Source organism: Pezoporus flaviventris, unplaced genomic scaffold (genome assembly GCF_033815535.1).
Source record: "Pezoporus flaviventris isolate CSIRO_AGI_PZ_B2104156 unplaced genomic scaffold, CSIRO_AGI_Pfla_v1 ptg000007l, whole genome shotgun sequence".
Lineage (NCBI taxonomy): Eukaryota > Metazoa > Chordata > Aves > Psittaciformes > Psittacidae > Pezoporus > Pezoporus flaviventris.
Window position 1 is genome coordinate 57418209 of NW_026892555.1, and position 15484 is coordinate 57433692.

Here is a 15484-nt window from a genome sequence, read left to right on the forward strand (position 1 = left end):
CACAATTCTTAATATTGACCCTTTGGTAATTAAATAAGCATCCTTTTCAAATGGATAGCAAAAGTGCACAATTTTGCAAAAAGTTTGCTGGCTACAAAATTTTGCAATAATGTACTTCACAATTTTACAGAATCTTGCTATAGACTTCTTCAAGATGAATGATTCCAATTAATTTGGAACACAAAGTGGATTTCCTCTAAGCTTTAATAACTGCTCCCCACAAAAAGCCCCTGACCACTTATTTTCTTTCCATAAAACCTGTATCTGCAACTCTTCAGAAAGAATCTGTTGTAAGGAAAGCAGATTTTGCTGTTTAGAAATGAAAGAGCTGAGCAGCTTCTATCTATATTTGATTCTGTGCTTTTAGACAGTTAAAAAAAAATCTAAACCTGATGCTTACACTGTTAAACTTTTCCCACACTTTTACAAGAATTGACAAGGTCACAGCCTGAGGTACTATGGTTGCCAGATGTCACACCATTAGTTACAGTCTTAGACAGAATAGGTGTTAGTAGGGAGAAGGAAGACTTAAAATAACTCTTCATGTAATGTTTTTCCTGCCAATGCTCTTCTAACAATGTACGCACTGTTTCTTATTCCATAGTGCTAGGTGGATCTCAATATGTTTATTTAATAGAAATTAAGTATTTAATTTAGAGTTAAGTGTAAAAAACTGTAGCTATTAATCCTGTACAAACTGTGGTTTTAATTACTGAGCTTTTCATAGGAAAGAAGCCTTTGACCACGTCAGATCCTACCAGTGACCTGTGATTTCTTTGAACTGAACATATGCGCAATCACTTTCAGATATATTTGTTATACATTTCACTTTAATATATTGCATTCAACAGAAAGAGTAGGAATTTTTCAAGCAGGGACAATACTTTTTTGGAACACCTCTCTTACCTTTGAAAGTCACTTTCTTATACTGGGATGCAAATAAATAAATCATTGCTTCACTTCATTGGCTTTTGATGCAAGTTTTCTACAGGTCATATTTCACTGAATGGAAGTTATATATCTTTAGTAGCAAGCTTGGTAATGTCAAGCTGATGGTTGTTAGTTGTTCTGAAACTTCTAGAGAGAAAGTGGAGAAGTCCAAGTAATTTTCAGTAGTTTTGCTTTTGCGCTGCCTGTCTCTCCTGGTCTGTGTATTTTTATTTCTAAAATAAGCTTTAACACGGAGCTATTTTACCTGCTGAAAGTTTTCTAGAAGTTATTCTTAATTATAAAACAAAGCTACACTGACTAAAACAACTAGAACAAATTTTCTTCTATAGGAAAACAGTTGAATAATTAATATATATTAATATAATAATTCTTCAATTGATTGCACCTGCACAGATACGTAAAGGGATAAAAACCCCATTTAGCAGTATCCTACTATACAGCTACTATTTCCCCCCATTTTACAGCAGAATGGTAGAGGCCAAGGTCTGACATGTCATGACATGTGTTGTTATGTGCTGTTATGCCAGTGAACTCCGGGAAATATATATACTGCCTGCTATGGATCTGATGCAGTGAAAAATGCTAGGCTGGAAAGCAAGACTGTAAATCATTGTATCTGATCACCAAACCCACATCCAACCACAGATGTTTAATACAGGGAAGCCTATAAAAATATCAATTCCTCTTCCAACATGCTCTCAAAATCATCTTTAACCATCTTTAACCAGGCAAATGAGAAGCTTCTAGCACAGGAACAATAAAAACTGTGGTATTATTGAACAGTAAATCTGAACTTTGAAATAAGGAAATAAGCAAGACTGACTTTGTAACATGTAAAACTATAAAATATTATTGCTCTTTGGTGTGTTTAAGTCTGGTAAATTATATATAACAGTATCATTCACCCTTACACAGAGCACAATCATTAAAAATTGTCAGCAGTACGGACAATGGGATTGAGTGCGCCCTCAGCAAGTTTGCTGATGACACCAAGCTGTGTGGTTCGGTTGATACGCTGGAGGGAAGGAATGCCATCCAGAGGGACCTTGACACACTTGTGAGGTGGGCTGATACCAGCCTCATGAAGTTCAACAAGTCCAAGTGCAAGGTCCTGAACCAGGGTTGGGGCAATTCCAAGAACAAATACAGGCTGGGCAGAGGCCAGCTTGAGAGCAGCCCTGTGGAGAAGGACATGGGGGTGTTGGTCGATGAGAAAACGAACATGAGCCAACTTCAGTGTGCGCTTGCAGCCCAGAAAGCCAACCGTATCCTGGGCTGCATCAAAAGGAGCGTGACCAGCAGGTCAAAGGAGGTGATCCTGCCCCTCTACTCTGATCTCGTAAGACCTCATCTGGAGTATTGTGTGCAGTTCTGGTGTCCTCAACATAGAAAGGACATGGAACTGTTGGAACAAGTCCAGAGGAGGGCCACGAGGATGATCAGGGGACTGGAGCACCTCCCGTATGAAGATAGGCTGAAAAAGTTGTGCTGTTCTGCTTTGAGAAGAGAAGGCTGCGTGGAGACCTCATAGCAGCCTTCCAGTATCTGAAGGAGACCTACAAGGATGCAGGAGAAAGGACTCCTCATCAGAGACTGTAACAAAAGGACAAGGGGTAATGGGTTTAAACAGGGAAAATTTAGATTGGATATAAGGAAGAGGTTCTTTACTGTGAGGGTGGTGAGGCACTGGAATGGGTTGCCCAGGGAAGTTGTGAATGCTCCATCCCTGGCAGTCTTCAAAGCCGAGTTGGACAGAGCCTTGAGTGACATGGTGTAGTGTGAGGCATCCCTGCCCATGGCAGAGGGGTTGGAACTAGATGATCTTAAGGTCCTTTCTAACCCTAACTATTCTATGATTCTATTAAAAATTCAGGTCAAAGTAATATAGAAATTATTGTGTTGGAGAAAAAAGAAAGTCTTTTAAATAGACTGATCAGTGTAGTGTGTTCAGTGTCATAGTGAAGGAAGTAGCCCATGTATGACACCACAGCAGACCACTGAATGTAATTAAATAGTTGCTCTATGTCTGTTTTCATATGGTGTTCATTAGAAAAACAAAATAAATGCCTCCAGCAGTTTTTCCTTAGAAGCAGACAATACAACTCTTGTCTTTTGAATCTGTGTAAGAGAGTCGTGGACTGGAAAAACATCTAAGTTTCTCCTGTGAATTAATGATATCTAAAATTAACAAAAATATGTTTTGATTTTTAGATGAATGATAAAATATGAATAATGCTCTGTTAAATTTCATTCTTAAAGAAAAATGACCCTTTTCAGATGCATCGCCTAATTGCTTAGGGTAATCGTGCTAAGAAACTTTAACAGTAAATTATCATATACAAATTAAACTTTGATATGAAGAGGGTCCTTAGAGATCTGCTGAGAACTACCTGCATATAAATAGTCACAATATGGTATGGAAGAATCTAGCAACTTACAGGGCAGTGATAGTTAAAACAGCATAAATTATTACAGAGTAATAAAGTCAGTATAGTGATCATCTTATGTGCCAGTAACGTGAAAGTTTTCATGGCAAGGCTCACATTCACTTTCTGTTGCACCAGTGACCAATTAGTAAATGATTGGCTAGAAACAGACTGTCCGCTCCTATCAATTAGTGTAATTTTACTGGAATTAATTGCTATTCATCAAAGATCAGCCACTTAGCATACTTCCACAAGCAGACTGGAAAATCTGAAATCACCGAGCATTCACAGAAGAGTCCTCCCATGGCATAAAGTGAGCAGTTAAGGTTATTTTGATGTTTATGAATGAGGTTCTTTCTAGAATCCGTTACAGGATTTTTCCTATAAATGCTTTAGAGTGTTTCCCTGATAGGGAAGATAAGTTCAGGAACCAAAACCAGCAGTACTGAGCTGAAGAAATACTCTGAAAAGGTATCTGCTGCTGCTGCTGAAGTGCTGTTTAACTTTGGTCAAAGTGCAACACTTTCCACTTATCCTTTGGTTTTCTTACCTTTTCACATTGTCATATCTGTAAATCAGGGATTTCGTGCACTCAAGGTCCAAGAGAGTGAGATCTTAATGTCAGTGTTTCTGGGAGTGAACTCCATGCCAGGAACAAAAGAGCCTATGTACGGGAACCGAAGTGCTCAGAACTGATGGAGTCAGTAGTTTGAGTCACCACACACAGGTGCAAAATGTGTGTATCACATTTATTCTGCCCATACCATAACAATTTAATTCTCAAAAAAATTCTACAAGAATTTCCAGAGTGGTAAAAAACAGCACTCTGCTTTGTGGAAAATACAAAAAAAAAAAAAAAAAAAAGAAAAAAAAGTTGTTCAGTTTCCACCAGTGTGATTCATCAAAAGTATATTTTCCCATTTATGTTTATGAGCATGCTTCTTGCAGAGAAAATCCCATTTCATAGACTTGTGGAACAACTGCAGGGTTTTTCCCAATGTGTAATGTGATACTTAATTGATTTATTAAGTGATTTGAAAAATGATTGAAAAGTGCCAACATTTATTTATTCTTTTGCTACAAATGTTTAAAAGTAAAGAATTATTAAAAAAAATAAAAAAAAAATCCACTAGACCAGGTTGCTCCAAGCCCCATCCAACCTGGCCTTGAACACTGCCAGGGATGGGGCAGCCACAGCTTCTGTGGGCAACCTGTGCCTCACCACCCTCACAGTAAAGAACTTCTTCCTGATATATAATCTAAATCTATCCGCTTTCAATTTAAAGCCATTACCCCTTGTCCTATTCCTACATACCTTTGCAAATAGTCTCTTTCCAGCTTTCTTGTAGGCCCCCTGGAGTTACTGGAAGGCAAAGTAATTAGAAATGGGTCTTTCGACTGCTGCAAAGTGAGAGTGCAGGTGTAAAGAGGAAGTGGCTAGCCAGCTGGGAAGTCCTAAAACCCCAGTTCTTTCTGTTGTAGAGGTGGGAGTACCTATAATAGACAAAAGACTTTGCTTTAAGGAGCAGCTACCTTTTCTGTCATGTTCACCCCATGTTGCCTCCTACAGTGCGAGCAGGACTGCTGCACTGGGGACTAGGCTGACAAAGTGATCTCCTGGGGACAGGACTTCTGCAAAAAATAAAACATTTCTTAATTTTATTTTTGTTTTGTCACCTAGATTATTTCCTCAACCTGCTCCCTGTGCAGGTGCATAAACTACTGCCGTAGAAAAGCCATAAGGTTGTGCAGGGCTGGCAGGAAGCAGCCCCAGGAGAAGGCTGCTCAGCAGGGCAAGTAGCACAGTGGCTGACCAAGAAACTTCAGCCTAAGGATGAGGTTTCAGCTCACAGCTCCTCTGGTATGACTGTGGGCTGCTGATAAAAGCGTGATCCTGCTTTTCCCTTTTCCTGCCTGAACTTGTACTAGATCTAGCAATCATCACTGTGAGTTGGATCAGCTTGTTGATCTGTCAGAAAATTAACCTGGCAGACCCTGTAGCAGCACAAGCTCCAGGTTCAGTTCAAGGGAAGCATCAGGGGTACTTTGTTGGGAGTAGGAAATGAAGAGGTGTTTGCAGATTAGACCAGTTTAAATGTAATATGATACATCAAATCAAACACAGCATTGTGACTGGTTTCTAAATCACAGTCCTGCTTATGGGGGTTGGTTTGGAAACACACAGAGTGCAGACTGGGCAGGAAGTTTAGTTTACCACACCTCCTGAAGGGTACCCTCTTCCCAGCCTGACATGCCCTGGCTAAGAGAAGCTGTAGACTCAATCACAGGGGCCATACAAGCACAATTACAGTAGTCTCTTCGACAAATATAAAAAAATGTTTGGTTTTACTTAAAAAGATAATCTAAAAATGCTGCTTTCATCACTAAGGTCCAAAAAGCATCTCCTCCCCTCCTCACCCCTGTTTAGTATATTCAGCTTCAAAGCTTGTCTTGGTGTTCAGTAAGACTGGAAAAAAAAGCCTAGTTTGGTTTGTGATAATGGAGACTTAAAAAAGAGAAATATAATTAATTGTCAAACATCATAAGTTTCTGAGAGATGGGCCTTGTCAAGCTAACCAAACTTTTTTTGAGACTAAAGTTTGTCTGCCAAGTGAAATAGTATTAATGTAATAGTCTGGCACTTATCTTACTATGAAATAAGCCAATGATTAAGATTTAATACATGTAAAGGAAGATGTTATGATAATGAGTAGATTAAGTCTCATTGAAATTATATATTTAAGGACAGTTTTTCACTTACAATGTTGAATCTGAATGTTGTGGACAAAAGAGTTGAACTGTGTAACAATCCAGTTGACACCAAGTCAACTAAGAATGAACGACGGACAGTTAACTTGATGTAATGATCAATAATAGTAAGAAATTTCTAAAAAAATAAATAAATAAATTAGCATTATTTAAATGGACCTTTTTTGTGAGAGCAGTTGCCTCTTCAAACACAACAAAAAGTAGCCACTTTGATTTATATTAATTTGCATTTGATGGTTCTATTTAGCTAAATCTGATAGTTTTAATAAAAAGTAGTTTCACGTTCTCTGAAGCAGGAAGATTTTAAAAATGCAATCGTATTAATTTTGTCTCTAGATTATTACAGGAAGGATTTACTATTCAGTAGCATACATAATAGCACCATTTCAGTTAGTATTTAAGCAAGAGGAGGAAACCACAGTCCTCATGGAGTGAACAGCAATTTTGCGAAGGATTTAGATGGAATAAAGACTTTGTTTCAAACTCCAAAAATTAAATGCTGATTGATACTTAAGCATTTACCTTCAGTTATACACAGATAAAAGTTATTCCCACTAGCTATATACTTACATATGACAAGCTTTTAAAGTATTTTTTTCTTTTTATCAAACATGGCTATCATTATGAAAAAAAGCAGTATTCTACATTTGTTGATGTGTTGTATAACTACTTAATATTAGTGTTACATAATATGGTTTTAATAACATTTCATTCTATTTTCTTTCAGATTAGACAAATAGAGATCTTATTTTTTTTGTGTATGATAAAATAGCTTTTCTGGTGGGATCATAGTGAGGTTGAATGGCATTTTTTGTAACTGTTGAATACTATTTAAATCAACATTCCTCAATTCATGCTTTTACTAACTTTTACTAAAGTATCCTTCAGCTTTACAGTAATTAATGTTTTCCATGCTGCCTATCAGCATATTTATAAAACCAAGAGAATGTTTTATTTACAGAAAAGACATGATAGAGATGAGTCATAAAGGAAAAGAAATTCTGTGTGAAGAAAATCCTAACAGAGCAAGGGAAGATATTTTTTTCAAAGGCATGAAGATCCAAAAGGCACCTAACTGATGTATCCATGTGCCCTTCATGTCTTTGAAAATCTGCCCTGAATGCATGCTACTTAATAAAATGACACTGCTTCCCTCAAAAGAAGCATTTTCATTAGTGGAACAGATTTTTTTATCCGGCTAAAGACTGATTTTTACCCGCAAAAGAGACTGTGGTTGTGTATTCACTGTGTGAACACATTTTGCAGATTTATCAACCTCCTTTTTCTAAAAGGAGTACCCTTATTTATCAGTTTCAGCTGAAAGCCCGCAGTCCTGGGGTTTAAGATAATAGCATTCCTAGTGTTATCTTTACAAAACGTAGATTTTAGTGGTGTACTGAGAAGCACATTCGAGTCCATTGCATTTGCACTGGGAAGAAAATGCTGCAATTTTATTTTACATCAGTAATAATTTCCAGCTTTGGAACAACATGTTACATATTCGGCACTGCTTTTTTCTTTGATAAAGTTCCTGGATGAAATGAATGAGAACTGTGATATGGTCTTCAGCATGTTCAGGTTGTAGTCACTGAGTCTTTTATTTTTCTTCCAAAAGATGCCTTCAGTCACTTCTATCCAGAGCAGAGTAGAATGATTAAAGAGTTTTGCTATGCTATAATCACAGTGACAAAATGTACTGCTTCGTAAATAAAAAGCAGAAATACTTAAGGGATCTGCAAAGCTTTTGTGGAAGAAGGCTCATAAAAAGATCACTCACTACTGCAACTTTGTCTTTGGTCATCGAGTAGAAAACAGAGAAGCTGACAGAATATTTCCTGGCTCTTTTGCATACTGAAAACAACCTACAAAGCCAATCATAATCTGAAGATTTTTCACCTTTTTTGCTTCTGAAGATGTGAAACATCATCTTGTCTTTTTATATTTTTTTAAATATTCAAGTTAAGTTTTGTGATGAGTTTGACCAAATTATTTCTGAAGAACAACCCAAATTTAATGAACTGATGGTAAACCCTCCTCATATTCAAATGTAGACTATATTTTAGTGTGTGACTGAGGTTTATTGAAAACACATAGTGTGGGAATCAAGGGCTTTTCCACTCTCCCTTGCTGGTCAGCTTCACCTTTCCTGAGAGATCAGCACATATGTAAGGAACTGTAATTGAAAGCTCCAACTTCAAAGAGAAAGCACGTTTCAGGTGCAACAGAGATTTTAATGTCTGTATTTTTTTTTTTTTGCTTGTTAGGACAAGAGTAATAGAACAGTGCTTTGCAAAATTGTAGAACTTGGTACTGTTGACTTCTTTTTGAGAGCCAGACTTCATTTTTGAGAAGAAACATTTTTGAATGTGCATGTTTAGAGTACACTTAGAAACCAGTTCACTAATAATGTCTTCTGTGCTATCCAGTTTAGAAAGCAGCTCATTTTATATTGGCTATGTAACAGATGTCAGTTATTGAGAGTTTTAATTTTCAGGTAATGAAGACCATGTTTGAACTTGTGACCTAAATGTGAGAAGTTCCATATGTACCTCTGTCAGCCATCTAGATTTAAATACCATTTCTTCAGCAATAAGAAATTTTATTCCAGAAGGCTGTGAACTGTACTGCTTGACTGACATAGCCTCAAGGTGTTTCAAGGGGGTTCTTTTTTTTTGTTTTTGCTTTTTGCTTGTTTTGATTTTTTAATTTGAGCTCTGTAAGTATAACAATATGGTAAAAGTTACTTACAAACTGTTCAATCAATCAAAACTAGCAGTGGCAGGTACACCCTCTAACAAGCTCTTGAGAAACAAGAGTATTGTGGCAACTCTTGATCTAGCTGAAAGTACGCTGTGTAACGATAAGCCCCAAGATACGAGAATACTGGAGCAGCCCTGGATCCAGCTAAAGTCTGTGGGAGTTCAGAAATCAAAAGAAATTGCTCATGGCATTACAGAATGGCCTTACAGTGCTAAAGCAACCATGAATCTTTTCTGTGAACTGGAAGAAAAGGACGATCAGGGCTGGACAAGAACTGCTCAGCCGGCATTGTGAAATCTGCTAGCTTTCTGCAGCCATACATCCATTTTAGCAGGCAGGTTTTGGGGGGTTGTTTGTTTTTTACATGCTTCTGCCTATGAATTGAGCATTTTTAATGCTTTTATGCATGTTTTTAAAAGCATATTCTTAAGAACAAGACTGAAAATAACCCTTCTTTTTCATAACTAAGGAAATGGCTGCAACACTTAAAGCTGAGAGGATCAGTTAGTCATTACACAGAAAGTAGAACAACATCAATTTCTAGGCACACCTGCTACTACTGGTTTTAGACATTTTAAAATTTAATATAATCCTCTGTGGCGAACATTCTGACCCGATATCTACATTTTACTTTGCTTTCTTTTATGTGGTCTAATGAACTAGGGATGATTCTTGATGTCTAACCAAGATTTACTTTTAGTTTTTTTAATAAAATTCTAGCTACAGCTGTGTGCTCAGTCATCATGTAACACTAACAGAAGCTGGCTGCAGACAAATACAGAAGTAATATTACCTCTTGAGTTTTCAAAAATATTTTTCCCTGTGAAAAAGTAAAAAGTCATTTTCTAACTCCTTTTCACTTCAGAACAATAAACTCCTGAGAAATATAATTGATTATTTCTAAATGACCGAGTTCGTATTTGAAAAGTGTGGGGCACACTTTTGTCATTAACTCTACCCTGAAAGAAAAGTTTTAATGCAACATTTTCTAGACCAGTTTCACCCACCAGACAGGGATACCAGGAAACAGAGGTGCTGAGCAACACATGCCCTTGCCACAGTCTCTCTCAATTCACACACATCTCCTTTGATCCTCCAGATCTATGGCGAAACCATAACAAAAAGTTCCAGATGTTTAGGCATTGTAAAGTGACATCTGGAGTTGTTTTTTGTCATTAGCACTTGATTGCTCTTGGTGACCTCTATACTCCTTGGGCCAGTTGTGAATACTGAAGTAAGGGCTACAAATCCAAGCCTATGAGATGCATTGTAAAGAACAGTTAAGATTTTAAACAGAATTAATTTGGCTATAGGGAAGAATACAATATTCCAAGTTAAAACACATGTTCTTGGGTTTTTCATTAGGGGTCTGACACTAGTACCCATAAAAATTCTTACTTTTACCTTTTAACAGAAGAAATTTTACAAGCTGAAGAAGGAAGTGAAGTTTCTGCTCTTTTGTTACAGAAAAAATATATGACCTTCTGTTTGCACTATTTTGATGAACTAGTATGGGGAAACAGATGAAATTGAGCCTGTATGTATTCCAAGGTATTGGCTTTGAGAGTACAGACTTCATATATATTGTCTTTGTTAGCTATATCCATGGGCAGGGACACCTTCCACTAGACCAGGTTGCTCAGAAACCTTGCCTGTCTTTCTGCATCTCCAAATTTACAGGACTCACTGCAGACCTGAGCTAGTTTACAAGCAAACATACAGGCAACACGATTCTTAATGAGTAAGATGCATAGGCTAATTTAACTGTGTAAAGCTGCTCACAGCAACTACTGTCATGATTTATTGTGTGTCTTCAATGACAAGAAAAGTGATATATTATTTCCCTGACTTTAACAGAAATCTATTTGTGAGGCCCAATTTACCCTGAATTTATTCAGCTTTTGGTCCATAAACAATTAAAATGACTACTCCCTTTCCCCGTTATTCAGAAGTTAGCCTTCATGTGCTGTTTGCTATTAGAAATGTCATTTTGCCATACTCTGTTGTTTTCTACCGTAATATAATGGATAGAGAACTTTGATCTAAAAAAATATTGAGCTGTGCTCTTGATAAAAAATTGACACTCCTATTGTCAACAGAATCTTTGTAATGGATTTAAAAATCTTAATTACAGAAGTGCTTGTCAGTCATTTTTAAGTATGATTTCTCTGGAATTGAATTGAAACAGGTGGAAGTGGCACTCAAGCACAGGCGTAAATTAGAAAAATATTAAGTAAGTGCATTTTTTAGGTATAAGCATAACAGATAAAGATACAGAGTATCACAAGATAACCACAGTGTGAAATAGAAGCAATAGCACTACTCTCATTAAAATGTGACAAATGATTTATATGTATGTGATATGGATAGTTTATTTTTAGTAGCTATAATGAGGTCTTAACACCACTTATACCTTAAACTGATTTCAGCAGCGATGGTAAACAATGCAAATTTAAGCCCAATCTGAGACAAATCAGGGGGTGGAAGAACTTCCTGCATACTTCACCTTTTTTCGGTTCTGCTTTCTAACACTACTATTAAACTGGGTGGAGGGAATTTGGTCAAAAGAAAAATCAACCCAAAACCAAACCCCAGTGTTGAAAATATTTACATGAACTAACAGCTATAATGGAAATGGAATTTACTAACCAAAATGTGCAAGAATCTGAGAAAACGAAGTGGAACAATCAACGTACAGTATCCAAACATTACATGTGATGATATGATATATAAAGATTTCTAATACTTATTAAAATATAAGACTATAAATATACAATATTATCTAAAATAAAAATACAGGAATAAATAAAATAGATATAATAAAAAAGGACTATGGAAATTGAAAACCCCAGAAAATTAGGTCACAGTTACAAAAATGACCAGCAATCTACAGTGATTTTGTATATACTGCTTTTCTTAAAAGTCTATGGTTTTCCAAGGCCATTTGAATATTTACCATCTAAAAGATCCAGTTCCTGTAAAGCATTACAATAATTTGAAAATTCTAATAAAATTGCAAATGCCCTTTCCAAATTATACTTAACAGAAATAGAAAAGGAGGCATTTGTGTCCTTAAAATACATTCACATACAGTTACATGCCTTCAAGGAGCAATACGAAAACAAAATCATTAACCTCCCACTGCAATTCAGGCCAAAGAGCAAGGAGGAGAGTAGTTGTTACGATATGATAGTAACTTATCCCCAGGTAGGCAGCAATAGGACAAAAAGTGGGTATGGTGGATATAACATCAGCTTTGTTGTCAGTGATCTGCCTCTCTGAACTAAAGATTTGTATATGCACATATTTGATTTGAAAGTTATGAAACAATTAGTAATCACAATTTTGAGTATAAAAAAGGAAAAAAAAACCAACTCCATAAGCGCATCAAAGCAAGGAACTCATCGACATGCAGGCCTCAGTCCAAGTAATTAGAACTGGATCTGGAGCCCCTGATTTTAGAAGCTTATGCATATATGGACATTGGATATGAAAGATTTGAATTTTGTATTACTAAGCCCCAATTCTTAGTCCTTATCATTTTGGACAAAGCTAGCAACTGTGAAGCAAGTCTAATAAGTGATATGGGCCTAGAGAGCATTAAAACAAGATGTCTGAATATATGAACTGCCCAATTTAGACCAACACACATTTTTTAAGCCAAGAACAAATTCATCTGAGCAATCCTGTTAACATCCTCCTCATATGCCATCCAAGTTGCACTGCGAGTAACACACTTAGGTGAGTCCACCCATAGTGATAAACTGTTGCTTGTACTGGGATACAGCTATTTGCTGACATGCTTGGATGGGAAAAAGTCTATCCTGAACATAAAGTTATATACTAAGGCAAAGACAAGTTAACAGCACACTGGTAGCCTATAGAGAAGATTGCAATTCCCAATCCTTCTCCCCCTTTTTATCATCACTCCAAATGCACAAAGTACCTCTTTTGTGTAGGCTGTGATATTCACCTGGTAACAGGTTGAACTACATCAGCAACCAATCCAGCTGGAAACTATTGTTTGGTTTTGCTTACTCAGTATCTTCCTTTAATGTTCCTGACTTCTTATAAACTGCTCAATGCTAACAATCTGAAAATGTTGTTCTTGTGAACTCTTACAGCACCAGATTACAGTTTCTAAATTATGTGAGTGAAAAATAAGGCACCCAGTCTACTTTATGTTGTGATTTATTCTTAGGTAAATAAACCTCAACAGACTTAGCTACCTGAGCTGGCTTAAAGAGGTCCAACAAGGACTGCAGCCACTATGAAAAAAGGGAAAGGTGTGTATGAGCAGAAGGAGGGAAGGAGACACAGAGAAAGAATGAGGAATCATGTCGAGTAACAATACTAATTTAAGCCATATTTAGCATTATCCCTGCTGAGAAGAAAGTTAAAGTATGGAAGACAGACTGGGGGCTAAATCTACCAAGTTTTGAGGATTACTTTCTTTCAACTCTCTGAAGTTCTCTGTCAGTGCCATTTCTGCAAAAAGCTAAACCTTTTGATTCATAAAAGTGACAAGGAGGCAGTTTCAGACACATCAAAACCCTTGTTTAACACATGAGCTGGAAAACATCATCCAGAACCAACTCTATAATAAAGTGTGGGTGGCTGCAGAAAAAAGAGAGACTTCTAAGACCTTTTTGTTTAAAAAAAAGTTTCTGTCTCATGTGCAATACTACAGAAATTGTCTATGGTAACAACCAGCTGAAGGTAGAAAAACATTTTTTAGTCTTTTGACTTCTTCATATATACAGTTGCTGTCTCTTCTCACAGCTGATACTGAAGACACTGCTGAAGTTAGTATCGCATACATGTCTTGAGCAAGAGTACCAGCTGGATCCTGAAAAAAATTAGTTGTTCAATATTTGTATCCAAAGGAAAAGGAGGCCTAGAAGAAGGCAAGAACACACACACAACCCCCCCCAAACTTGTCTGAGGAACTGACAGAACTGCACAATAATTAAACCAAAACTTTCACAGTGAAGACCTTCCTTGTTTACGTGTCTCTCTCTTATTCCCCTTTTGGATTAGGTTGCTAACAGTTTCTCCAGGAAAGGAGGAACCTACTATGTTGAAAAACAAAGCCTTTTGTTATTTCATTTTCTTTCCTTTTTTAAGCACCACTGCCAACATAGAAAGTTGCTCATATTTTCAACACCAACAATATGGGTTTTACAAACAAGTTACAAAACTCATGAGGTTTCAGAAATTATCCACTTGGAGCTATTCTTAGCTTTGTTACACCACTGATAACATGTAATCATAATTGTAAAACAGTTTTAATACAAGCCACTTAAAACCATAAATCTTTCTATATAGATCAGGAAAAGCCAAACTTTGTTTGGAAAAAAAATAATTTCTTTGTGCAACTCTATTAATCTCCTGAAATGGTCCTGGCCTGCCAGCAACTGAGGTCAATCAGACACATAAAGAAGCATACGACTGCTCGATGAGACTCAGGAGAACCCTTTTAATTCTCAGTAAGTGCCTGAGATACAAAAATGTAAGCAAAATCAGGACACATTCTGATCGCAAATAACTCTGGCAGTTAAAGAAGTCACAGACCTCAACCCACGAATACCTTTGATCTCAGTAGAAGAATCCAGGCAGAATGTGCATGAACATTCTCACTATCTTGTGAGTTTCAACCATTTCTTTTAAACCTTGAAATCAGTGAGTACTAGCATAACGAGTGATACAAATGACATTGGCTCTTAAGTGATTACATAGGTAAGCAAATTATGCGTATCTTTACAAACCAGGTTCTTGATTTGCATCAGTTATATACCACAAGCAGGAAATAAAAGGTAGTATTTTACTAGCTCCACATCAGTCAACAAATATGACTTGAAACTTTTAAGACCCATATTGTCCACAGATTTTAATTCTTCGCTCCCTGCGAGTCACTTCCATCAGTCTCACACATCCTATATTAAGAATTGTTTTGTTGCTCTTGATTTAGCATTTTATTTAAAAAAAAAGGGGGAGGCAAACAAGCAAGCCGGCACGCAGCTTGCTTGGCTGGAGTCGCAGTAGCACAGCTGATGGGGCTGAAGTTTAGCAGCGATCTGTGAAGGGAAGTTAAACACTAAAATAATGCCTATTCTCGTCTTCACGGCATGGGAGGTGTGAAGCAAGATGAAACGGAGGAGAGCGACGGTTAGACCACCTCCCTCTCCAGCACAGCGGGGCCTGCACCGAACGCCCATCTCCGTCGCCTCCCGGGGGGGCGGCAGCGGGCCTGGCCCATCACCGCTGCTCGGGAACCCCCTCAGCAGTGCGGTACCAGCAAGGCAATACGTCTCGCCAGACAAGTAGAGGAGAGTAGCTCCTTGTGAACTTGTGCGCTTCTATAAGCGAGGGGGGCAGCCAGATACCGGAGCGGGATGGGAGGGAGGAAAGGGACGGGGGCTAACAAAGCGTGATTGCCCCCTCCTAGAGCGGTTCCCTGCTGCCCCCGCGGGTCTCCGGCGGCCGTCGAGCCCGCAGGAAGGAGCCCAGAGCCGGGAAGGCAAAAGGCCCGGTCCCCCAGTCGGGCGCTGGGGGGTAGGCGGACCGCGGAGGGCTGC

General features: G+C 37.8%; 1 long non-coding RNA gene across 1 annotated transcript; it reads right to left on the bottom strand.

Moving 5' to 3' along the window:
* Positions 1 to 14890: 14890 nt before the first annotated feature.
* LOC133266375 (uncharacterized) lies at positions 14891 to 15440 on the bottom strand. Its single transcript, XR_009742350.1, has 2 exons — positions 15216 to 15440; positions 14891 to 14983 (listed from the first exon to the last, which is right to left on the bottom strand). It is a non-coding gene; the product is annotated as an uncharacterized LOC133266375 (long non-coding RNA).
* Positions 15441 to 15484: the final 44 nt, after the last annotated feature.